This window comes from Prionailurus bengalensis, chromosome A1 (genome assembly GCF_016509475.1).
Source record: "Prionailurus bengalensis isolate Pbe53 chromosome A1, Fcat_Pben_1.1_paternal_pri, whole genome shotgun sequence".
Lineage (NCBI taxonomy): Eukaryota > Metazoa > Chordata > Mammalia > Carnivora > Felidae > Prionailurus > Prionailurus bengalensis.
Genome location: NC_057343.1, coordinates 219582488 through 219610114, shown reverse-complemented (window position 1 = coordinate 219610114; position 27627 = coordinate 219582488).

Here is a 27627-nt window from a genome sequence, read left to right as displayed (position 1 = left end):
GATGTTTTTATATAGTCCAACTTATCTATGTTTTCTTTTCTTTTTTTTAAAGTTTTGGTGTCACTTCTAAGAATCCACTTTCAAATCAGATGTCATGAAGATTTACCTCTGTATTCTTTAAGATTTTTATAGGTGTATAACTTAGATTTAGGCTGTTAATCAGTTTTGAGTTCATCTTTGCATATGCATTTAGGTAGGGATCCAATTTCATTATTTTGCATGTCCTTATGAAGTTTTGGCACTATTTATTTAAGAGCCTATTCTTTCCCAATGAATGGTCTTGGTACCCTTGGAAAAATTCAATTGACCGTGGATGTTTGGCTTATCTCTGCATTCTGGAATTGAGACTCAAGGCTGCAATATCAATTTCTACCTGATTTCTGACCTGTATTCCTTGTGTGTGGTTACTCACATCTCTGTTTCATTCACTTGGCAGTCAGTGACCTCAGAGTGATATTCTTAAATGTCTGGATTCAATAAGAAAAGCTAAACAAAAAATTGTTCTGCTTTTTTACATTATTTTGATAGATGCCTCCCAAGAAGTCACTTTAACCCAGTGTGGTTGAAATGATGTCCACCCTGTGTGCCAGCAAACATTCAGGCTGGTCAAAACACACAACTCAAATTTTTGGAGGACAAGATCTTTATATTCACTGTGGCATCAGCAAACCACATCAAAAATGCAAACTACCATCCCAAGATTGTCTACAATAGGCTGGGAATCAGGGACGAGGAGCTGCTTGCTGAAATACCAAAATTCAAAATAATACCAGTTTCTTTCTTCAGTAAGCACTCCCCTGGACACCACAAGCATTCGACTAGACAAAAAAGTTCTGAAATAGTTTATTCTAACACTTCTTGCTAGCGCAACAGTTATTTCAGTGCGGGAACCAATTCTTAGAGCTCCCTACTCCACCAACTTCGAGGACATCATCCCATTGTTTGTAATTTATATCTGTTATAAATTATAACAGTTATTATATATACAGTATTTATGTATTATTCAATATAAATCATTAATGTCTGTAATCATCATAGAGCTGTTTCCTAGTATAATTTTTGTGGGTCTTAGTTTGCATCTGACTTTTTCTATTTTTGTTTATTCCCATGATTTCCACATTCTTCCTCACATGCATACTTCCCTCCCTGTTCCTGGTTTGTTATTTCACATCTTTTAACAGTTATTCATATATAATTTCTTGTTAGAATTATGGGTTTTCTTGCTTTATGGGAAATTACCTTTATTTTCTGTTTTTCCTTCATTCTTTTTTTTCACAGTGTATTTTAGCTTGAGGAACTGGGCAGAAACATCAGTTCACTTCTATTGTAATTGAAATACCTAGCCACAGAAACATTATTTTTAGGATCTAAAAATGCAATAAATTTAAATTTAATATTTTTCTGCTTGAAAATATATAGAAATCATCATCTATTCATAGTAGTGGTAATTTATCCAGTAGCTAATACTTTTCCTAAATGCATATCAAAACCCAGGTAATCATACATAAGTTATTATGGTAATGTCCTTCAGATATGCACTTTAAAGAAAGAATTACATTTTCAAGTATTTCATTATGATGATACAGGTGTACAAATTATATTGTAATATTTTCATTACTCATATATAATTTTTTTTCTTTTTTCTAATAAGACAAGGAACTACAGAAAGTCTCAGGCTTAATAAAAACACAACTTTATAATAAATACCACAAAGCTTTTCTGTGGGTACTCCTAATTTAGCTGCTAAATTTATGCTAATATTAATTCATGTCTCCTAGAAGATCGGAGAAAATATTTTATTCAATTTTATTTTCTACTAAATTAATCCAAAACTGGTATTTAACAAATTTGTTATGGAGCCATTACCTTGAGATTAGAATTTCTTGAATTTATATGCTATCATAAATAGATTTTTTAAAAACTTAAATTACGAATGCTACCATTCTGCATCTTAATCTTTCTTCTTTTCCAGTTCTAAATCATCATGGCTTATATAGATATTCGGTCCTTAAGGCAGTTAAACATAATCCAAAACAAATTGAAAATGTCTTGGGTAGATGTATCTGTATAGTTTGAGGATTTTGTAAAGATAAGAAAAAGAAAGACATTACTTTCTTTAGGAATTCAGACAAAATCTGTAAAATTGAACATAATGTGAAAATGCTTTGATTACTTGGGGAGATTTATGAGTTCCTGCTTTTATTACCTTAATTCCTTGATTTTAGATAAAACATTGATAGAGTAAATTACTCATAATGTGCTCTTCTCAGCATCTTTGGAAAAGTAAATGTTGATACTATAATTTTTAAAATAATTTAAGTGTTTTAAATAGGGACAGTATATTTAAGAATAGATTATAAAAGTATAAGATAAGGTCTGTGTGAATTTACAGAAAAATACAATTTCAGCACATAATCAAATGCAGTTTCTGAAGCGGAGTTTTGCCACAGGTCTTTCTGAAATAATTCTGCAACAGTGAACTCCCCTTGTGGTATCAGTAAGTGATGTTCCTAACCTCCTAAAAACAGACAGTGATTAAGGTCAATTCCTTCTTCAATTCAGAGGATTTAGACTATCAGTAGAATTATTAATGACAGGTTTTCATTTATTCAGCAAATACAGATCTCTGTGAAAAAAAAAGGTGAGTATCTCTTATGGGAATTAAAAGACATACCATTTTTGATAACATATTACATATTGTCCATTGTTCAAGGACATAAAATTAGGTTTGACACATCATATCCAAAAAAAGCAGCAATTTTCTAACTCACACAAGAAATGTTATTATCATCAGCCATAAGCCATACATATGTCTCCATTTCTATTATCTGAATTTTCTTTTATCTAGTTTTTTACCATGTACAATTTTAGAAAATATATCCAATAAACCCATAGATATATGGCCAACTAATATTTGAAAAGGGAGCCAAGAATAGTCATTAAACAAAAGACAGTCTCTTCAATAAATGGTACTAGGGAAATTGGATATTCACATGTAAAAGAATGAAACTAGGGCATGTGGGTGGCTCAGTCAGTTAAGCATCCAACTCTTGATTTCAACTCAGGGCATGATCCAGGGTTGTGGAATTGAGCCCTGCATCAGGCTACATGCTGAACATAGAGCCTGCTTAAGATTCTGTCTCTCCCTGTGCCCACTTCCCGTGCTCACTCACTCTCTCTTTCTTTCTCAACAAAAAAAAAAAAAAAAAAAAAGAAAAGAAAAGAAAAAAAGAAAAAAAAGAATGCAATTAGACCCCTATCTTACACCTCTCATAAAAATTAACTAAAAATGGATTAAAGGCATTCCTGTAATGCCTGAAACCATGAAACTCACAGAAGAAAATATAGGGCAAAATTGTCTTAACATGGGTCTTGGCAATGATTTTTTGGATATAAAACCTAAGGCACAAGTAACAAAATCAAAAGTCAAGGATTAAAAAATTAAAAATTGCCTGTACAGCAAGCAAATAATTAACAAAGTGAAAGACATCTATAGAATGTGAGAAAATATTTATAAATCCTCTAATAAAGGGTTAATATCCAAAACATATAAAGAGCTCATACAACTCTATAGCAAAAACCAAAACCAAATAATACAATTTAAAAAATGGGCAAAGGACCTTAATAGACATTTTTCTAAAGAAGATATTTAACTGGCCAACAGGTACAGGAAAATGTCCTTAACATCACTAATAATTAGGAAATTGCAAATCAAAACCACCATAAGATATCACAGAACTCCTCTTAGATTGGCTACCATTTAAAAGGAGATAACATGTGCTGGTGAGGATGTGAAGAAAAAGGAAGCCTTGGGCACTCTTGGTGGCAATATAAATTAGTGCTGCCACTACAGAAAACAGTATGGAGATTTCTCAAAAAATTAAAATCAGAAATACCGTATGATTCAGCAAGTTCACTTTTTGTTATTCATCCAAGTAGAAAGAAATCACTATGTTGAAGAGATTTCTGCACACCCATGTTCACTGCAGCATTATTTACAATAGTCCAGACATGGAAACAATCTTAAGTGTGTATCAACAGAATAATGGGTAAAGGCAATGTACTGTTTATCTGTCATCTATTTGTCATATCTAACTGTCATATCTATCTATATCTATCATGTATCTATCTATCATTATCTATGTATCTATGTATCTATCTATTTATGTATCTATCTATCATCACAACACCTATAGAAATGTATAGGAATGCTATTAAGCCATAAAAAAGAGGAATATCTTGCCCTTAGGGAAAACATAGGTGGATCTTGAGGGCATTATGTAAGTGAGACAAATATTGTATGATTTCACTTACATGTGGAATCTAAAATGAAAACAAACTCATGGAAAAAAATAACAGATTTGTTGTTGCCAGAGGAGGGGTGGTGGTGAGACAATTGGTGAAAGTTGTCAAAAAGTACAAACTTCCAGTTATAGGATCTGTAATACTGGGATGCAGTATACAACGTGATGATTATAGATTAACAGTGCTGTGTGGTATATTTGAAAGTTGGTAAAAGAGTAGATCCTAAAACTTTCTATCCCAAGGAAAAAAAATTTGCAACTATATGAGGTAATTGATGTTAACTAAACTTACTATAATTATTTTGCAATATGTACCCATGTCAAGTCATTGTACTGTGCACATTAAACTTACACAGTGTTATATGTCAATTATGTCTTAATAAACTGGAAAGAAAGGAAGGGAAGAATTACCTTTATTTAAAGACATGTACATATAACAGCAAGGTAACAATGCAAAGGTAAACTTAAAGGTAAATATAGCTTCACTTTCATATTTATGTATTATATTATGGACTTGTTTTTAAAATTACTTTGGAATGTTGATCAATAAAAGTTAATATTTTCTTTAATTTTTTCAATGTTAAGTAATTTGTCAATCAAAATATTCATCTCCACTGCCACAGCTCTGTTTAAAATCAATCATCAGGGTTACCTGACTGGCTCAGCCAGTAGAGCATTTGACTCTTGATCTTAGTGTTGTGAGTTCAAGCCAGACACTGGTGTGGACTGGATGCAAAAATGAAATGAAATGAAATGATATGATAAAATAAAATAATAAAATAATAAAATAAATAAAAATAAAAATTAAATAATAAAATTAAAATTAAATAAATTACTAGCTATGAGGTACAGTCTAAGCTAATTAATTTGACATAAAACCTTCCACAACTGAATCTGGTGTCCTTTTTCAGTTCATTTCCTACTCACTATTCATCTTCCAAATACCAAAGAATTAAATATTTCTTTTTTTTTAAACATTTATTTATTTTTGAGACAGAGAGGGGCAGAGCATGAACGGGGGAGGGTCAGAGAGAGAGGGAGACACAGAATCCGAAACAGGCTCCAGGCTCTGAGCTGTCAGCACAGAGCCGGATGCGGGGCTTGAACTCACGGACTGCGAGATCATGACCTGAGCCGAAGTCGGATGCTCAACCAACTGAGCCACCCAAGTGCCCCAAATATTTCTTGTTTTTAAGAATAAGCTGGTTAATCACTTCATTTAGGCAGACTTTTGTTTTAAAGTTTTTATTCATTTATTTGAGAGAGACAGAGACAGCATGAGCGGGGGAGGGGCAGAGAGAGAGAGAGAGAGAGAGAGAGAGAGAGAGAGAATCCCAAGCAGGCTCTGCGTTGGCAGTAGAAACCGTGAGATCATGACCTGAGCCGAAACCAAGAGTCGGACGCTTAATGGACTGAGCCGCCCGGGGGCCCTTCTTTCTTTTTTAAATACTTATTTATTTTGCAAAAGAGAGCATGCATGCTCAAGCTGGGGAGGGGCAGAGAGAGAGGGACAGAGAAAGAATTACAAGCAGGCTGTGCACAATCAGTATAGACCCTGACACAGGGCTTGTACCCATGAACTGTGAGATCATGACCTGAGCTGAAATCAGAGTCGGGCACTTAACTGACTGAGCCACCCAGGTGCCCTTAGGCAGACTTTTCTAACAATTATTGATATCAGGAAGGGCGGAGGGGAGAGGAATATATAACTAGTCTTGGATATTACCATGAATGTTTGGTATTGCCAAATGTTTGGATTACCATGACGTTTCTCAGGCTATACTGCATGTCAGTCTTCTCTTTGTGTTGTAATTTCTGTAGTAAGAAGTTCATTTAATAGAAAGGTAATACGTTCTTATCATCATCATCATCATTTCTATTATTGTAAGCCATCACCTGCATCCTCTCAATCAGTTACTGAAAAATAATAAATAAACCATTAAATATTAACATAGGGTCGATGAATAGATGCAGTTATTATAAAAACAGCGTCAGCATCAGTAATAACAAAAACAACCAAAAACATAAGTTGCCAAAGTCTAATTCTATTAGTGAACATACACATTTGTCTATTTGTTCATCCACTTTCTCCTTCATTATAGACCTATATTCAGCAAATGCTTTAAAAATATCAGGAGCTATGTTTAATGGAAGAGGAACAAACACAATTAATAACAGGTGGTCCCAGGGGGTTATCTAGGCTGGAGGAGGGACCTCCATTCTGACTAGTTCCACAGCCTCAGCTTTCACTGGTTCATACACGTTTCACACACCTCTCCTATCAATATTGGATGTTTGCTGAGAGCTCATGGGGAGAAGAAAATACATTGCGATGAAGTACAAGAGTCAAGTAGCTTCCAAAGCCTTGAAGGAGATAATTAAGTAGAAAAATCAACCAAAATTAATTGAGGGATCAGAAAGTGCATGAACACCTGCAAATTCATTTTGGTAACCAAACCAGTGTGATTCTGTTTAGTTCATTAGCTATAACTGTGCATGTGTGCGCACTCATGCACACACACACACACACACACACACACGCACACACAGTGTGTGTGTATGTAATATATACATACTAATAATTATATATATATATATAATTCCACTTACTGTTTTCACAACCTAATATACTTTTCTTTCTGATTTTTTTTGTTTTGCAATTAAAAAAATACACTATGGGATTAATCAAAATATAGCCATACAGAAGTCTTCATAGAGACATGCTGAAATCCATAGTTTAAAATGACATTTCAAATAATATCATTAACAAAATTATGTGAGGAAAGATTAAATAGTTGTATTAAAAGTTACCTCTTGTGGGGGGCACCTGGGTGGCTCAGTCGGTTAGGCGTCTGACTTCAGCTCAGGTCATGATCTCACGGTCCGTGAGTTCAAGCCCCATGTCAGGCTCTGGGCTGATGGCTCAGAGCCTGGAGCCTGCTTCCGATTCTGTGTCTCCCTCTCTCTCTGCCCCTCCCCTGTTCATGCTCTGTCTCTCTCTGTCTCAAAAATAAATAAAACGTTAAAAATAAAAGTTACCTCTTGGGGGATTAAGATAATGTATGAACGTGATTCTATCATATAACTGCTAATTTTTGCTTGCTGCTTTTTTACTTGATATTACCTTAATGTTTGAGGGACACAAAGTTACTTTTGTAGTTTGTTAGAGCTTTCTCTATTTTAGCAATGTTTGAAAAATAATCTAAACATCTATAGTAGGAATGATAACTATCTCCAGTATACTAACATAAAGTTAAAGCATCTTTTCTGTTCTCATTATACAGAAATAGATGGCATACCTGTAATTTCATTATTTTGAAAACATATTTTGTCTCTAGACTATGTTCTTTTTCCATTTTGAAATTGAGCTTTAGAGTGAGTTTTGCAATATTTTGTTTTTTTCTCCAGTGATATAAAATACATATAATGATAAGGTACATTTCAAATAATGTCTCCTACATGGTATAAATTATACATCTTGTGAATTCCTTTTGTTAAGATAGTGTTGACTTTGTAGAAGTCCTGAAAAAATCCTGTATTTAACTAGTTCAAAATGAGAAGGGCTAGAATAAATTGGAATGATAATTGTTGGATTTAGTCAACTCTGTGCGGCTGGATTCAAAGTTTAGAAGGAATATATTAATATTTGGAAAACAATTTTCATTCAAGATATTATTTAATTTTGTTTATTTTTGTATCTTAACTGACTCTGGTGAAGAGTGTCCTTTTTTGCACAGTGAAAAAGCTGCATTTCTCAAAATTTGTGTCATTTAAGTCATAATAGTCTTCTTGTACTATTTTGGAGATTGATTTTCATTGGAAAACACAAAACAAAGTTTCACACAGGGCCTAAGTATTTCAGAATATAGCACTTTCCCTATAAATGCAGTTTAACACAGGGCCTAGGTATTTCAGAATATAGCACTTTCCCTATAAAGTGCAAAAAATAGTAATTGGAGGATGAGCAGCTTGTAGATGTTCATAAAATGTTTTAAAAATGAATGTGTGTCACTTAAAAACTTTTGCATTTCTTAATATAGAAACAAGTTATATTAAGCCATGAGAAAGGACAGGTTTTTATTTTTTTCTTCCAGAAAATGCCACCATATCTACAAAATCTCTTTCACTTCCATTTTAAAAGATACCTTACTCATAATTTCAACCAGATTGAAAAAATCGTCTCATAAAATTTCTGGTACAAGAAGTTTACTGCTTTGCTCTCTTTTTACAAGATGTGTTTCTAATTATCTTTCTTCCATATAAATGTATATTTCAAGTGCAACACAATTATGACCAAATTGATGGGTTCTCAAGATATTTACAGACTCTTAGATTTCTATAGCTCTGTGTAACGGTTTTTATGATTTTATTTTAAAATAATTTTCCATTGACTAAGAATTGACCTTATTGACTCAAACTCATTTAATTAGTCTTTTACTATATGCATAAAGAAGTTCCCTTTACATTGCTGATACTGGTGCTTTGTATTTTTTACTTCATCATTTTTGTGGAAAAATTAACCAAAGTTTATAATATTTTCAAAGAACTATTTATTTTAATTATTAAGTTTTGTTATTTTATATTATTTCCTCCATTCTGAATTTTTAAATTTTATTATTTTTTTCTGGCATCTTGAGATGGTATATTCACTCAATGAATTTCTACTGTAATTTGATATAAGTATATGCACTAAAGGCTATGAAGTATCCTCTGAGCAAAGTGTAACTGCATCTCATATTTCATATGTTGTTTCTTCATTATCCTTCATTTATTTTTGTTTTAATATTTCTTTTCTTTTTTGTGTGAATGAGAGACTGCAAGCAGGGAAGTGGGGGTGGGGTGGGGAGAGTGAATGTTAAGCGGGCCCTATGCCAGCATTGTTCCAGACGAGGGGCTTGATCTCATGACAGTGAGATCATGACCTGAGCCAAGATCAAGAGTCGGACATTTAACCAAATGAGCTACCCAGGCACCCCTGGTTTAATATTTCTTGTAAATCATAGGTTGCTTGAAGTGTTTTGTTCCAAATGGGTGAATTTTTGATTGATTGATTGATTGATACTCGTTTCTACTGTGTCACAGATGTCTTAGAAGAAGAAATAATATAAGTCAAATCTTGAGAAAGTCGTAATGTATCAGAATTCCTGATAAACATTCTGAGTGTATTTACTAGTAGAATGTTAATGGAAGGTCTTTATTTATAAAAAGTTTTAACAGTACATAATCTGTCAATATAATTTATTATAAATAAATGTTTTTTATGGATTTATGGTATGCCAGATTGTCCAAAAAATGTGGAGTAGTCAAAAAGCCTGCTAATCGGTTCCATTAATTAATGGCTAAAAGTGATGATATTCTAATTTTTTTTTTACATTTATTTTTGAGAGAGAGAGACAGAGTGTGAGCAGGGGAGGGGCAGAGAGAGAGGGAGACACAGAATCAGAAGCAGGCTCCAGGCTCCAAGCTGTCAGCACAGAGCCTGATGTGGGGCTTGAACCCACGAACTGTGAGATCATGACCTGAGCCGAAGTCAGCTGCTTAACTGACAGAGCTACCCAGGTGCCCCCAAAAAGTGATGATGTTCTAAAATCAAAATAACTTTTGTTGTGTAGCAATCTCTGTATTTACACTGCTTGGAAGAAACATTTTCTGTTAAATCTCAAACCAAAGATAGGCCCAAATATATGAATCAAAAGAGCATTTTGGTGGAGTTGTCATGGGCTGTGACAAAATCATTAATTTTGATAAATATAACATTAGGTTCATGTTTATCATAATCATAAGCGCACCTTGGGTTAATTGCATCCATACTGTCCTACTGCAACTCGTTGCTACTTATAACCTGATCCCAACCAGCCACTTGACTGGCATTTCTGACTCCACCTAAGACTGACTATAGTCTCTTCTGTATAGAACATTATAAGTAAATTTTCACCAAAGCATAATAATCTCAAAAACACATGGTTTTGGGGCACCTGGGTGGCTCAGTCAGTTGAGTGTCCGACTCTTGGTTTTGGCTCAGGTCATGATTTCATGGTTCATGGGTTTGAGCCCTACGTCAGGCTCTGTGCTGACAGCAAGGAGCCTGGTTAGGATTCTGTCCCTTCCTCTCTCTCTGCGCCTCCCCCCTCACTCTCTATTTTCTCTCTCTCAAAATAAATAAACTTTAAAAAAATGCATAAAAATATGGTTTTTAAATGAGCAACTGAAAGAACTTCACAGTTTGAGGACACCCATGACAATGGTGGAGGTCAAGAAATAGAATGTTACCCATGTTGCAGAAGCTACTCTAGCTTTCATCCCAATAACTACACCTTCCCTATCCCATGGTGAGAACTGCTGTCTTGCCATCTAACTCTATGGTACTTTTGTCTGGTTTAATGTAAAATTAATGATAAAATATGTGTGCTTTGCGTGGCTTCTTTTTCCAACATTATCTCATAATAGCCATCCTTGCTGAGTATATTTCTTTTATTTTCTGTCACTACACTGTTGGTGAACATTTGGTCTGTTTCCATCTATCTGCCATTATAAAACCATGCTTCTCTGATGGGCATTTTTGTGGTATTTCAGTATTCATGAACACTCATGTATACCTATGAGTACAATTATCAGTCTTGAGTGCCTATATTAATAAATTTACTAGAAAATGCCAAATGATTTTTCCAGGTTGCCCTACTGATCTGTAATACCACAAGCAACATATTAGAGTTCCAGTTGCCTCACATCCAACACCTGTTCTTTTCAGGCCTTCATAGTTTGTTAATTGTGTGGTGTCTAATAGTATCTCATAGTTTTCTTAATTTTCATTAATGAATCATGAATTTCCATTAATTTGTTTTTAATTTATATCACTGCAGCTGATAATAAGATGAAGCATCTTGTCAAATGTTTATTGGTCATTTGGATATACTGTTTAATGAAGCATCTAAAAATCTCTTGCCTGCTATTCTATTTTAATGTCTTTTTTTCCTGTTGGTTTGTAAAAGTTTATCATGTTTTCTGGAAAAAAGAAGATCCCCTTTCAGTTTTACTCTCATGATGGTTTTTAATTTTTCTTAATGTTTATTTTTGAGAGAGATAGACACAATGTGAGTAGGGGAGGGGCAGACAGAGAGGGAGACACAGAATCCGAAGCAGACTTCAAGCTCCGATGTGGGGCTCGAACTCACAAACTGTGAGATCATGACCTGAGCCAAAGTCAGACACTTAACTGACTGAGCCAGCACCCAGGCACCCCACTCTCATGATGATTTTTGATCACAAAAGTTGTTAATTTTAATGTAGCTCAATTATTAATATTTTTCTTTATGTGGAGTGTTGATTTCTATTTAAAAATATTTTCCCCCCAAGTTCATAGTTTACCCATTCTGAAAGTAATGCTCCGTATCAAAGCATCCCAGTATTCAGTGGCCTCAAACAACAATATTTAATTTTTCATGACAAGTATGCAGCAAGGTTGGTATTGGTAGGGTAACTCTGCTTCTCACTGAACAACATGTGCTGCTGCTGTACTGCCTTTGCTTCGGTCTTTAGCTCAGTTGGAATGGCCCTCCAAGTGCCTCTCGTCTTCCTCCTAGGACTGGAGGGCTCACTGGTGCATGTTCTTCTTGTCAAGACCAAAGTGGATGATGAAACCCTCAAAGCTTCCTAAATCCTGAGCTTCCAAATGGCACCTTGTCATTTCTGGTTTATTTTAGTTACATACATACATACATACATACATACATACATATATACATAACAAGATTGGCAAAACGAAAGTCCAGAGGGGACAAGAGGTTAATCTACTTCCTCATTTTAGGGGAAGAAATGGCAGACTCATATGTCAAAAGTTTGGGTTAATAATGAAATATATTTCATGAAATAGTGAAAAATATTCTCTTCTATATTCTCATATAATCTTCATTTTTTAATATTCTTTTTTAGATATAAATTCTACCTATATCTGACTACTGTGAATGGCTAAGGTAGGGATCAAGTTTTTATTTGCATTTTTATATGGGTGTTCCCATTTAATAATTAGCATTTTTTTAAAGACTGGCTTGCTTATGCAGTTCTGAAATGACATTTTTATAAAGATTAGCCTACTGTTAGTCTCTATAGCATGTCTTGGGCTGTAAGTGTATCCTTGTGACATAACCACATTATTTTATTGTTACAGCTTTAATAACATCTTAATAGAGTAAATCCTCTATTTTTTTTCTTTTTGGAGAATATTTCAGCTCTTCATGGAGGAATACAGTCCATATAAATTTTAGAACCAGATATTCAAAATCTGTTAATTTTTTTTGATGGGGTTATGATTGGAATTAAATTGAATCAGTAGACAAATTTGAGAAAAACTTAAATGTTTACAATGATAAGACTTATAATACTTTAAGCAACTATAAATTGATTTAGGTCTTCATTAATGTCTTATAGTAATGTCTAATAAATTTCTGTACAGAGCCTGGCATATCTATTAGAATTTTTACTGAGCATTTGATATTTTTCATTTATTTGTGTTATATCATTTCTAAAAATCATGTTTTGTATCACTGAAATATAGAAATGCATTGATTGTATCAGTGGCCTTGCAAGCAGTAAACTTTTGGATCCACTTAAATTGGATGACACTTACTTGAGGTCTCTGTGGTTTTTATAGACAAGATCATACCATCACCCATAACAATTCCTTTTTAAATTTCTTTTTTATAAGTTTATTTTTGAGAGAGAGAGAGAGAGAGAGAGAGAGAGAGAGAGAGAGAGAGAGAGAGCCCGTGAACAAGGTAGGGGCAGAAAGAGAGAAGGAAAGAGAGAATCCAGAGCAGGCTCCGTGCTGTCAGCACAGTTTCACCAACTGTGAGATCATGACCTGAGCTGAAATCAGGAGTTGGACACTTAACCTCTTGAGCCACCTGGGCGCCCATCCTTTTAAAATTTCTTATACCTTCTTTTTCTTCTTACTCACCTATTGCACTGGCTAAAGTCACTGGTGCAGTGGTGAATAATGCCGGTCTCAGAGGAAGATCTTCCTGGCTGTTTTGTAAAGTATAAATTAATTCAGTTTACTTTTCTGTTTCAAACACCCTAAAGTTTTCCCATAAAAATTAAAATAAAATTTGAATAGTTATGGAACTCTGGCTACCTCTAGCCTTTTTTTCTGTATGTTTCCCTTGATTATCTCACTTTAATTATATTTGGTTATTTGCTGTTTACTTTCATTTATTTTACAAAGATGCACATAATCCTCTTGGTGGGCAGTACACATTTAACGGTTTCCTCTAGCTTGCCATATTTGTTCACACCTAGAAATCTAACAGTTGATTTTTTCCCAGTATTTTAATTTTGAAATAGTTTGTTTTACAGAAATAGTTGCAAAAGTAGAACAAAGAGTTCATGTGTACCCAAGGAAAATATATTATATAACCATAAGACATTGCCAGCACTCAGAGAATTGCTGTTAGTGTACTGTTTTTTTAAATGTTTATTTATTTATTTTGAAGGGGGGGGGAGAGCGCAAGAGCAAGCAGGGAGGGGCAAAAAGAGAGGGAGAGAGAGAATCCCAAGCAGCTCCTGTGCTGTCAGTGCAGAGCCCGATGTGGGGCTCGATCCCACAAGCTGTGAGATCATGACCTGAGCCGAAATCAAGGGTCACTTAACCGACAGAGCCACCCAGGTGTCCCTGTTAGTGTACTTGTTAACTGGGCTGCATAACTTAACTTGGATTTTGGCAGATTTTACATGTACTGTCTTGGGGAGTGGGAAGGATTTGGCCAGGGAATAACTGTGATGTTTTATCACATGAGTAAAATATGTTTCGATAACTGTCACCTCAGTCAGGATACAGAACTGTTCTATCACCACAAAGAAATCCCCCCTGCTAAGCCCTTGTCAAACCTTTCCACCAATCCTAAACCCTGGTACCTGCTTATCTATGACCGCCATTGTAATTTTCTATCTTTGAGAATGTTACCTAAATCTAATCATTCACTATGTAACTCTCTGGGATTGAATTTTTCTTCACTCAGCAAGATTTATGTATCTATCAATGGTTTGTTTCTTTTTGTTCCTGAGTAGTAGTTCCTTGTCTGTTTATCCATTCACTGTTAAAGGACATTTGGGTTGTTTCCAAATTCCATGTTTTTGGCTATTACATGTGCAGCTGCATGAAATTAACATTCTCCCAGTATTGTTACTTGTTTCTCAGTCTCACTTCATTCATTCAGGTCTGTAATAAAATAAGATATAATATTCTATTTCCTATATACACCGTTTTCTAACTCCCACATTGTAATGTAAGTCCCATATCAGAAAGGACTTTATTCATCTCTCACATCCTGATTCCTAGAAGAATTCTTGATATAAATTATTCTTATTAATGTTTGTTAAGTGTTAAATGTTTTTATAAAACTACTTACTATTTCTTATTTTATATAGCTCATCAATAATTCCATATACTCCATCATTAGTCTCCATTTCCCACTGAGCCCTTGATCTTGGTATCACTATTTAAAATCAGAATGTTTGCTCTATATTTTACAGATATTAAGACTTATCCTAATTTTTCCTTCATACGCAGAGACTACGTCTTGTGAATATCTGCTATAATTCTAAACTTCAGTTCCTAAATAAACATCATCAATGCATTTTGAGGGGTGACACTTGTGTTCAGCTCCTCAACTATATAATGCAACTTTGGTGAAATATTTTTTACCTGTTAAAATGTTAGGTTACCATTGTGTAACCTGCTGTTTTTATTTTCATTATTTTGTAGAGAGTTGTGAGTAAATAATAGTATCAATACAGACATTTAGAGAGTATTCATGGAAAAATAAAATCATTTGCTTATAAAGCACATTCATAAGACTATAGCCTTAATTATTTTATAGAAGACAGGCAATAAATGATAGAAGAGAGTTTAGGTGTGAATAAAATTTCATTCTGAAATACCTGTTGCTAATTTTAGTTCAACAATGGACATGCTAATTGTGAGAAAATACCATAAACATGTGACATGATTCTAATGTCTCAGCTTCCCCATCATCTGTGTGAGAATATAAACAGAATGTTTGGGGTCGGTAAACTCATTAGGATAGAGCACAGTGCTAATAATTAATAGGATTTACTTTCTTTAGCCATTTAAAGACCATTGAGAATCTGATGTAGATAGGCGAAAACTGCATGCAAGCAAGACCATGTGTAAACATTTTTACCTTAAGTAATATATAATCTGAATAACTGAAACTTACCAGAAACATACATGTATACACACACAACCCCCTACCCCACTGTACAGTGGAGTATGGCTGCCAAATCTAAGACAATGGATGTATAAACTACCTCTCATTATTTCCTAAGCTGTGCTTTCTTATGATTAATTTACAAACATTTTTGAACTTCTACCTTCATGTTCTGTAAGTACCTTGAGGTCTACAAATTGAAATAATTGTACATTTTAAGTATTACTTTAATAGTCAAATGTAAGTTTTTGTAACGGTTTTTCATTATAGAAGACATCTCTCCCTTTACTATATCTAAAAACATAAAGTTTAACTTCCATTAAGAGTATTCCACTAGGCAACTTTGTAACTCCAGTTCATTAACTTATTATTTTAAAATTTTATTTGTTCACTCAATAAGCATTTATTGAGCAGTTTTTACAAGCTAAAAGTTATGTTTGTTGTATAGAGTTGAAAACAGTACAGATAATTCCTAAAAACTTATGTGTACACACACAGATACACACACACAATGAAAAGCCATCAAAAGAGAATGAGAAGAAAGTTCTAGTGCAGGAGAACAATGTTGAGATAATATAAACATGAAAACTGATATGCCCATTGAATTTATCAATGTGAAAGGGACTTTAGGGATGAAATTTAGGTTCAGTAGTTTATTATGATACGTCGTTAAGAGTTGTGAAAGAGAAATTGTGAGTATAGAACTTTAGAATAAAGAAATAGGCTAATAGCAAAATAGGTATGTGACAAAAAGATACTTTGTTATTGCTTTGTGTGTGTGTGTGTGTGTGTGTGTGTGTGTGTTTTGTTTTGTTTTTTATTTTAATGGGAAAGACTAGCATCCACTTCAATATGTGGTTGTAGTTGAACTGTGAAGGCAAGATGTTGAAATACATTTCACAGAGGATAATAGATATGCCTGACTCGGTAACATATGTTCATTCTACTGAAAGTCATAGTTGCTTATTTAATCAGTGCACTGAGAAAAACCATACAAAATTATTACTTTCTTCTGTCAGAAGTTTTCCTTAAATTCTTAATTCTACTTTCATTTACTTGATACCATAATAGAATTTTCTCAGTGTAGGAAATGCTAGATTATTGTAAGCAGAAATAATCCACATTAAACTTCATATTTTGTAATGAATTATAGCCCTGTTTTTCTGTGTATGAAATGCAACATGATGAAAATATAGAGTTCACTAATGTTAACTTCATTGCTGATTGATAATTGACAACCATGTATATTATAGTCTAAATGTTGAGAACTCTGAAAGAGAATAAAAAGTCCTAAAGAAGAAATGTTAGATGTAGAGTGGTGAAGGCATCGAAGGAAAATGGAATATAAGGGTGTAAAGCAAAGGAACATTATTCTTGGAAACCAGCAAAATAAGACACGTTATGAAGGTAAATAACTATAAGATCATAGAAGTAAAACAAGGGTACAGTTCTTAAAACCTGACTTTTGTCCTATACTTAAATTATATTATTTAATGGAACTAAATCTTTATAATTGATTGTACTATTTCAATACAGTACAATCCAGATAAAGCCCTTTATCTCTCCCTCAGCCTAAATGTACTTTATTACTTTATTTGACAAATTTACTAAGAGTCTAACATGTCCACAACTCTGAAAAGTACTATAGATGAAAAAAAGATGCCCCATTTTGTGAGGAGATCCAATAGTTAGGGGAAAAATGCATATAAACTGATAAGCTGCAATAAAATTTGCTAAATGTAATTACAGAGGTTACAAAATGTGCTACAAAATGGGAACAGAGAAAACTGAGAAATTATACACCTAGGAAATAGGGGAACACTTTATTGAGAAGGTAGTATGTAGATGTTCCCTGAGTAATCAGTAAGAGAATCTTCACAGCCATTAAGAATGAGGAAGATAGATTTCAATGGAGAACTGGGCAAGAAGCTGCAAGGACAGTGTTATCTTCTCACATGCAATTGTAAAGTTCTCATCAGAGAAATTGGCATGCCACCTGATGAACTAGAATATGGTAAATAGGAATCCTGTGCTCAGAGAGCCCATATGTCTGTGTTCTGATGTAGAGTACCTCTTCTAATTCCTACCTTCTTTTTGTGGGTATCTTCTATTATGTATCAATATCGTCATTAATGTGTGTCCTTTTGAGGCTATTTTAGCCAAAATGTTATAACTAGTCTTAATAAAAAGACTGTAAAGTCTCCATATGTCATTCTTAGGAGTCTTACTGGTTAAGAGAAAGGTATAAATTGAGCCCAACAATGAATCTAAACTGTATTTCTATTTGACATGGATAGCTTTACAATGCCATTAATTAATTAATTTTATTCCTTTTTTTTTTTTTTTTAGTCTCTCCTTTTTTTTAGTCACTCTTTAATTTTCCGGTATAGTTAACACGTAGTGTTATATCAGTTTTAGGTGTACAATATAGTGATTCAATAATTCTATACATTAATCAGTGATCAGTACATAATTCAAAACATTTTTAATGTTTATATATTTTTGAGGGAGAGAGAGTGTGAGCAAGGGAGGGGCAGACAGAGAGGGAGACAAAGAATCTGAAACAGGCTGTAGGCTCTGAGCTGTCAGCACAGAGCCTGATGTGGGGCTCCAACCCACGAACTGTGAAATCATGACCTGAGCCGAAGTCGGACGTTTACCTGACTGAGCCAGGCTCCCCAACATAGTTTTTTTAAAGTGTTCTGTCTCCCAATGTATTATGTTGAGTCTGTGGATGAAGAAATCAACGAAACTGACTTGGCCCCTATCTTACAAGATTTATATTTGGGAGCTGGTAGGGAGGTGTGCATTAAATCAACCTTGAAAACATTATTGATTTAAAATTGTGTTGAGTACCACAAAGGAGATGCACATGTTGTTTTAGGAAGAAAGTGAAGCTAAGCTTTCTAAATAGGGAATAATTCCCAGAAAAAGATAAAGATGGATATTATCATAAGAGAATACGGTTCCTCCTGCAGCTGCTGTTATTAATATTTAGTTCAAATTATCAGAGCATTTTATCTTCCATATGCCTGATCACTATTCAGTTTGGCTGCATTTAGTCATCAATTTAGCACTTTAGAAATTAACTAGGTCTTGGTTTCAGAGTCAATACTACTCCTTCCTCTTGCCTGACATCTAGTGGGAGAGAGAATCAGTGGGAGAATCACCAGGGGAAAATAAGTGAAGACAAATCCCTAAAGGGAAAGAGCAAAGAAGATACTTTTCTGGATCACTGTATTTTATAGAATGAGTAAGACTGTACACGTTTATTATGATAGTATGCTTCTCTGTGCTTTCACTGTGTATTCTACTGCGATTTTAATATATTGCCCTACAAATTTCCCTAGTAATTAGCTGACAGTATCCTCCCCTGATGTTGCATCATTGGCTGAAAAGTAGCTTTCTCCTCATTATGGCTTTCTTCTCACTAATCCTGAAATACTACATGCATTTATAATTTAACATGACCTCAAATTAGCTTATTCAAGCTCTTCCTGGAATATCAGGGCACTATTTAATGGCGTTTAATTTTTCTGTCAAATCTAACTTTCAGACTCCCAGAGATGAGGATAAATCAGCATATGGATTTCAAGGTTAAGAAATTGACTCAAATATCATACAAAATAATATGCCTTTAAAAGATTTTTTTAATGTTTATTTTTGAAGGAGAAAAAAGATAGTGAGCAGGGGAGGAGCAGGTAGAGAGGGAGACACAATCAGAAACAGGCTCCAGGCTCTGAGCTGTCAGCACAGAGCCTGATGTGGGACTTGAACTCACAAATTGTGAGATCGTGACCTGATCCGAAGTCAGATACTCAACCAACTGAGCTATCCATGTGCCCCAATATACCTTTTATGTAAGAATTTAATCAATGTATCTTTGTAAAGTGTAGAAGTACACGCGAATGGCTTTAAATAGCATGTCAAAAGATACTTAATTGAGGTACGTTTTACTTCTAGGAGAGTAGAAGTAGCAATTGACATTCATAGTTTCATTGCCAGTAGCTCTACCCTGAGATAAGAGGAAAAACATGTATTTACAATCGCTGTATCATTTTTAGGTCTCTCGTGTGTGTGTGTGTGTGTGTGTGTGTGTGTGTGTGTGTGTGTGTGTGTACAGTATGTCACTGTACCTTTAGATGGTTTTCAAGTTTCTTTTTGTAAACAACTAATTCTATAGGGAATTTTTAATTGCCCACAAATAATGAGATAAAAACGGAACTTTCAAATAACTTCAGTTATGAATGCATTAGTCTCTTCCACAGGCAGGCTCACACTGATTAGTAAAATAGAAAGTACGAATATCTTGATATTTCCCGTGGGGAAGTTTAAAAGTAACTTTTCATCATCTTTAATCTCTGTATATTCATTTTCATATTCTATTTTTTTCTGACTTTGCTTTTAAACTGCAGTGTCTTTAGGAAATCCCATTATTTCACTTTGCTTTATGGTTGAAGTTATGGCCGTATGTTTTTCACTGCTCTTTTGTTGTTTTGTGAACAAGGAACTGTTCTCAATGGCAGTGTGTAATAATCACAAGAAAATTATAGTCACAAACATATAAAAGGATAATTGGTCAAGTAGGTTATATTGGGTTAAGAGATTCTCTAAAATTGGCAATTTTCTTTAAGTTATAAAGAAAGTGTTTTCAAAAACTCGTGAGGCATTTGCAAGGAAAAATGTACAGCAATAAAACAGGTATAATAAAAAAGAAGAAATGAAAAAACTTTAGATAGGTGAAGGTTACCAGAAACGAATTTAATTGAATGCCAAATACAACCATAGATTATATTTTTAGGATAAATAATCAAATGTATAATGAAAATAATATAAAAACTCACATAATTTTAATATTGTAGATAGCTAATATACTCGCCAAAATTTGATTACCCCAATAGGGAATAATAAGGGCTAATTGTCATCAGCATGGAAGATACTAGCAAATTATGTAAAAATGCCTGTGAATCTGTATAGTACTTGGGGGAAAAAGAAAATGTGTGAGCCTCTAGAAAATAAAGTATACTTTAAAAAATACCCTTTAACTTGAAAAACTTAGATGTTGAAAGAAATGAACTGAAAGCAGAAATACATGAGTCCTTTTGAAACCTAAAGGCGTATGGTAATTCTCTAAAAATAATTTTAGTCATGTAGTACTTAAGAAAAACAATCCTCCATTTGAATACAAAAAGTACTTTGAGGAACACGATACCTTCTATTTGGCCTGAAAGCATAGATCTGTAGTATATTAGAAGTTGAGAAAGCTTTTGAACATATAATGTCACTTTTACGGCATGGACTAAATTGATACAAATTCCCTGAAAATATAATGTATTAAATCAACACATTTATTGTATACTTGTCATACAAAGCCATGCCTACTGTGTATAATATGTGTACAATATGTATATATTGTGTATATATGATCCAGGCCCCATGTGTATAATATGATCCAGGCCCCATGTGAAGCCATGTAGACATATTTTGGAATGTTATGTCATTGTAAAAAGGGCCAAGTTTTCGTGAAATGAGAAAACATGTGACCTGGCTTTCACTGGTCTGACACTTAGCAAGAAAACCACAAACCATACTCGTGGACTTGAGCTTCTTAGGCATTATTTGTGGAGTCTGTAAACAGGAACATGCTCAAGTGAAGATGAAGAGGAATGCTAGAAAGTTCTTGAAGGTACAGATTGTTACAGATTTGTTGCTGTATTACCTCCGAGCTGTTTCCTCTGACATCTTCCTAGATGAGCCACTGGATCAAGCTTGATACATACAAAGTACAGGATGTGGGTTCCACAGGAATTACTCTGGTCAATATGTTTCATGCTCTTATCTAAGCTGATTAAATATGATTGCATTCTCCGATTATTTATAATAACTCTGATATCTATCCAGACATGGAAAATCACTAAAAATCTTCAACTTTTATTTTTTTTAATTTAAAAAAATTTTTTTAGAAGTTTGTGTTATTTTTGAGAGAGAGAGGAGAGAGAGAGCACATCTCATGGTATCGTCTCGGCATATCCTAATACAACTAGTGTCAAATTCAGCCTTTAGTATGAAAACATTGTAGGTTAATTAACATTTCACACGTGTGTGAGTATGAGAGGGAACTTGGGTACAGAAAAGCTGAAGCAAGTCAAGTTTCTGAGAAGCAAGTAGTGAAGAATGTTGGTGATAGGTGATTTATGCTGTGTGTGTGCTTGTGAAGGTCTGTGTGTGGGGGGGAGCAAGTTGCAGAGCATTCTTAGCCTCACCGTCAGTGCAGGAGAATTGTCTAAATACCATCGAAAAAAATATGTGAATATAGGATAGTTTCATCTATTCTGTAGGGACAATGTGAAATCCCTATGGCAAAAATAGAAGATAATGCAACATTGTTTTTGGAGGGGGCGCTTCCCTAGTTTATTTCACTTCTGTAAAAGTGTAAGAACTGTTTATGATTGATTGATTCAAAATTAGATATCCTCATAACAGGTCAGGTAATGTATGCTGAAGTCACTAATTGGTCATGCTCAAGGCTTAGTATGCTCAAGCCTTCTGTTCCCATCAAGAACTTCCAGTCGCTGTGCTTATTTTTCATCTTCCGTTGGCACCGCTAGGCCAACATTTAATAATTAAACTACAGTGTCAACTTTCCCTGGATCTCCTGCCAGGCTGCTTTACATTTTTCTGCAGTGGTCAGCAAAATGTGATTGGCCTTACTACGTATTTATTACGGATAAGCTTTTCTTATCGATAGTCTTTTCTTATGTTCCCCATAGTATCAATTCTAAATGTGTTGTATGTTTCTGTATAAGAAAGTAAAAGAAACTTTACTTATGGTACTGAGAATTTTTAGGTTATTGAGGATTTTCCTTCAGCTCTTTCTGTTAACTGAAAAATACCTGTATTTTGTGCCTATATTAAGTCACTCTTACTGTCAGTCACATTCTTTTCTAGACTTCATAAATAATTTGTTTGACCAATTAGTGACTTTATATCTTGTTCTTGACTCATCAAAGTTTAATCTGCAGTGAATCAAACTCTTCCTCACTTGAATGTATTTAACAGGCTTTTATCTATGATGATATTGCTAATTAACATCCCTCCCACTTGCTAATGAACTATATAGTTATGAAACAAGTAGTATTGATTTAAGTCAACCACTTAACACAGACTATTCAGAATGTGTCTTATTGCCTGTCACTATTTTAAGTTGTTGTTTTAAATGTTACTATTATATAGATGAAAATCACCAAATAGCACCATCATTCATTCATGCATTCAATCAACATTTATTAGCTGTACTGGTAAAAAAAAGATTGGTCCCTGGCCTTAAATAATTTACATTCAACTGAGATGGTAGAAATTCAACAAGTAGAAAGATAAATTATCTTTCAGCTGATAATAAGCACTATAGATAAACAAAACCTGGCAGGTGAACAGAAGAGTGGATCGTGCTCTTACAAATAGACAGATCAGGAAGGTCCCTCTCTTGTGGCAACCTTTCAGCCAAAATCTGTGGGAAAGGAGAAAGTTCTCCCAAGGGAGGGTCGAGACAACATGTCTAAGGCATAAGCAAGATTGGTCTGTTTAAGGAACTTTCAGAGAATAAAACATGTTAAGGGGATAGTGTTAGGGGAAGAGGCCAGGTTACACGAGCTCAAAGGAAAAAGAGAACACAAAGAATTTTGGATTCTATTTTGAGTGAGATGAGTACTCATTATAGGTAAAGCACAAGAGATCCCTAGTCTGACATATTATGAAAGGAGCCCTCTGGGTGTTGTGTGGGAAATAAATAAGTAAGGAGAAGGGGCAAAACTCTTTGTTGTACAAAAACTCTTAAGCAAGATGGCCTTAGAAAATTTTCCCTGGTTTCCAATGTGGTTGTCCTCTGCCTGCCTATGAGTTTACTTATTTGATTACTCTCTTTTCTGTTCTCTAAGTGTAAATGCCAGAGTTTTCTCTTCATTGGCTAATCAGAACATTTTCCTTTTTTTCTGGTTCTGTTTCCCTGAGAATACTTCAAACTTTTGTAATGTAAGCCAAAAAGGACCAATGGCATTTTTATTGGTTTACAGGTAGTGAGTTTCTCTCTGTTACATTCATATATACACATGCACATATACACGTGGGTATATTTACACGCACACATATACATTTGGTTGGATTGTGTGTGAGTTCGAGAGATCAGTGGACACCTCTCAAGAAGATTCAGTAAGAAAAACCTACTCTAAGGGAGCTCTGCAATGTTGCTTCAAATGTATGAAACAAAGTGCAGGGGCTTGGAAGGAATATTGAAAAAGGAAATATTTAAGGATTTAGAAGCTTTAGTGGATCAAAGAGTTGAACCCATTCCCAGGGCAAGAAGATAAATTACGTAATAAGGTAAGTAATAAGAGTAATAAGGTAAGTTGTCAGGAGATATTTTTATCAGTGCCTTGTCCAGTATATTTACAAATAAAAGATTATATGCAATAGATGCTTTATCTGACAAGGTGTACCCAGTATAACTATTAAAGCCTGGGTGAGGAGACTGGGTAGAGTGTATCAAAAATGGATGATTCCTTCTGAGAACCTTATAATTAATATTAAATAAGTATACACTAGGTTTTGTGTAAACAAGATGGGATGGGTAAAATAGTTACTAGATAATTTAAACATTGCTTAGAGCAGAAAACAAAACAAAATCACTTTAAAAGAAGAGAGGACTAGAGATATTTTATAGAAGTGTTAGTATAAACATAACCATTAGAAAAATATACAAACCTTCCCTGAAAACAAAAGTACATATTTTTTTAATGTAGGCTCCACACCTAGCATGGAGCCCAACACGGAGCTTGAACTCAGAACCCTGAGATCAAGACCCAGATGCTTAATGGACTGAAGCCCCCAGGTGCCCCTAAGGAATAAAGTATCCTTTGAAAAAAAAAAAGACACTACAGAGGTGCCTGGGTGGCTCAGTCCATTAAGCATCTGACTTCGGCTCAGGTCATTATCTCCCAGTTTGTGGGTTTGATCCCACGTTGGGCTCTGTGCTGACAGCTCAGAGCCTGGAGCTTGCTTCAGATTCTGTCTCTCTCTCTGCCCTTCCTCTGTTGTGCCTTTCTCTCTCTCTCTCTCTCTCTCTCTCTTTCTCTCTCTCTCTTTCTCTCTCAAAAATTAATAACCATTAAAAATTTTTTAAAAGCTTTCAGATTGTCAGAAAAACATCTAAAACCCTTCTGTGTGGCAGTAACACATGCGGAAGTAACACGTGTAGAGGTATTTAAAAGGTGAAGACTAAAAAAAAATAGTCAAACATATACCAGGAAAATACCGATAAACAAAAATAGAGATTGTACTCTTGATATTTAACGAGTTAGATCAAATATTAATTGAGACAAAGAGGACTTTTTTAAAAATTTTTTTTTAATGTTTATTTATGTTTGAGACAGAGAGACAGAGAATGAATGGGGGAGGGGCAGAGAGAGAGGGAGACACAGAATTGGAAGCAGGCTCCAGGCTCTGAGCCATCAGCCCAGAGCCCGACGCGGGTCTTGAACTCACAAACCGTGAGATCGTGACCTGAGCTGAAGTCGGACGTTCAACCGACTGAGCCACCCAAGCGCCCCAGAGGACTTTTTTTTTTTTAATAGTACAGGCTACATACCTAGCAGTGAAGTTCATACAGAGAACATTAATAAATATTTGTCTAAAATTCAGAACATTGCCAATTGTCATAAATCTGAAACTATGGGAGATACAACCAGAAAAAGTTAACAGTAGCAATAGGCATCTTCCAGGGGTGGAGTAGACCTATAACACATAACCATAATAGTTAAAGGAGATATTATATGTAACTATGGAGCTTGGGCTCTGTGATGGTTAATATTACCTGTCAACTTGGGTGGGCTGTGGTACACAAACAGTTGGTCAAACATTACTCTAGGTGTTTAAATTAATATTTAAATTGGTGGATTTTGAGTAAAGTACATTGTTCTCTGTCAGTGTGCCTCATCTAATCAGTTAAGGGCTTAATAAAATAAAATGTCTGAACTGGCCCTGAATAAGAGAAGATTCTGTAGCAGATAGATTTTAGATTTGAATTGGAACATCGGTTGTTCTAGGTTGCCAGTTTTCTGGGCCATACAGCAGATTTTGTATGTGCCAGCTTCTGTAATTGTTAGCTAGTTCCTTATAATAAATAGATTTCTATATATATATATACACATTCCATTTGTTCTGTTTCTCTGAAGAACCCTAATATTGACCTCAATAAAAGATACTACTCCTTTTTAAGGATCTGCAGAATACTCACACACACACACACAAAGAAAACAAAGAAAACTGGTTATCCTTTAGTCCACAAATTTAATCCATGATTATAAAGTGGTATTGAGAAAATGGAATTCAAGGAAGGTTTCCCAGATCATAAAATTTACATGATGGATAAGAAGGAGTCATCCTTGCAGAAGTTGCTGGAAAAACCCTTTAGAGAAAGGGAGTAGAAAGAAAAACTCCCTTGAATTGAGAAAGAAAATCTCAGCATTTTCCAGTAACAAAGCTTGTGTGACTTGCCCAGTATAAAAAAAAGAGACTGTGACATAAAATGATTATGTAGGAGGATTCAGCAAGGGCCACATCACAAAGATCATACTGGAAAAATAATTTATTCCAAGATTAATCATTTCATGGGAATTTTTTAGTGATCTGATAGCGTTAAAAATTGTATATAATATTTGCAGAGTTAAAGTAAGAAATGGAGCAGAGATACCAGTAATTAAGTCATAACATGTGGTGACTGGGGTAAGTTAGAAGGAGTGGATATGCAAAGAAGTGGAAACCTTGAAATTTTGCATGTAAGATCAAGGAAGTTTACTGACTGAGTAGCTATAGGGTTAAAAGATAAATCAAGAATGATAGAGACAAGTGCTTAGGATTTTGCTTTGCAGTATAATAAGTGATGAGGTAATTATAGTGTACTATGTAGCATTTGGAAAGGACAGATAACCAGGACTTGGGAGACCAATTAATACATTCTACAGGAAGGGAATCTAAGCTAAACCAAAAGGGCTAACAGGGAATGGGCATAAATTATTTTAGCCAACAAATAGTATGTATAAACACCTTGGCTAATATAGAGACAATAATAACTATGCTGCACTAAATTGAATCGGTTATAAAGCTGGTGAAGTTATCAGGTGCCTAGTTATGAAGGACCATATGAGGCATATTAAGGATTCTAGACATTATTTAGAAGGTTATAGATACTTCTTGAAAGTTATTAAACTTGGGAGTGACATGATAAGGTTTGCTCTTCAAAAGAACACAACAGGTGCCCTTTAGGAGATTACAGAAAAACATTATTAGAAAAAAAAATTAGACATCTGTTTTAGGAAATTAAGTAGAATAATGGTGGTCCAAATTTGGGTAAAATATAGAGGTCAGAGAGAGCACTGTGGGAGAAATTGCGTGATTTAGCCATTGGTACATGGTAAATTCCTTATCAGATAGATATTCATAGGCATTTATATGAAAAAAAATGGGCTTACTTTAAAATACTCCAGCACTATTGCAAACCACAGAAAGTAGAACAAATAAGATGGTCAAAATGTTAGTAATTCTTGGATTGAATGGCAAGCACATACATTCTTAATACAGTGTTCTCTTCATTTTTCTCTGTGCTTTTAAATTTCTATTTACAACATTAAAACTAGTGAGGAAGGGGTGCCTGAGTGGCTCAGTCGGTTGAGCGTCCGACTTACGGCTCAGGTCATGATCTCACGGTTCGTGAATTTGAGTCCCGCATCAGGCTTTGTGCTGACAGCTCAGAGCCTGGAGCCTGCTTCAGAGTTTGTGTCTCCCACTCTTGCTGCCCCTGCCCCACTCATGCTCTGTCTATCTCTCTCTTTCTCAAAAATAAATAAACATTAAAAAAGACTTAAAACTAGTGAGGAAAAACACCCCTTAGAACTACCAATGTATGGAAAAAAGAGTGAGGCTGTTTATGTCATGTCTTTTGGTAGTGATAGGAGCAGTATGTAGAAAGAACGCTTTTCTGCCATGTATTTGCAGCACAGTTACAGGGGTTTTTCTGCACATCTCATAATAGAGTGTGCCACCTTTAA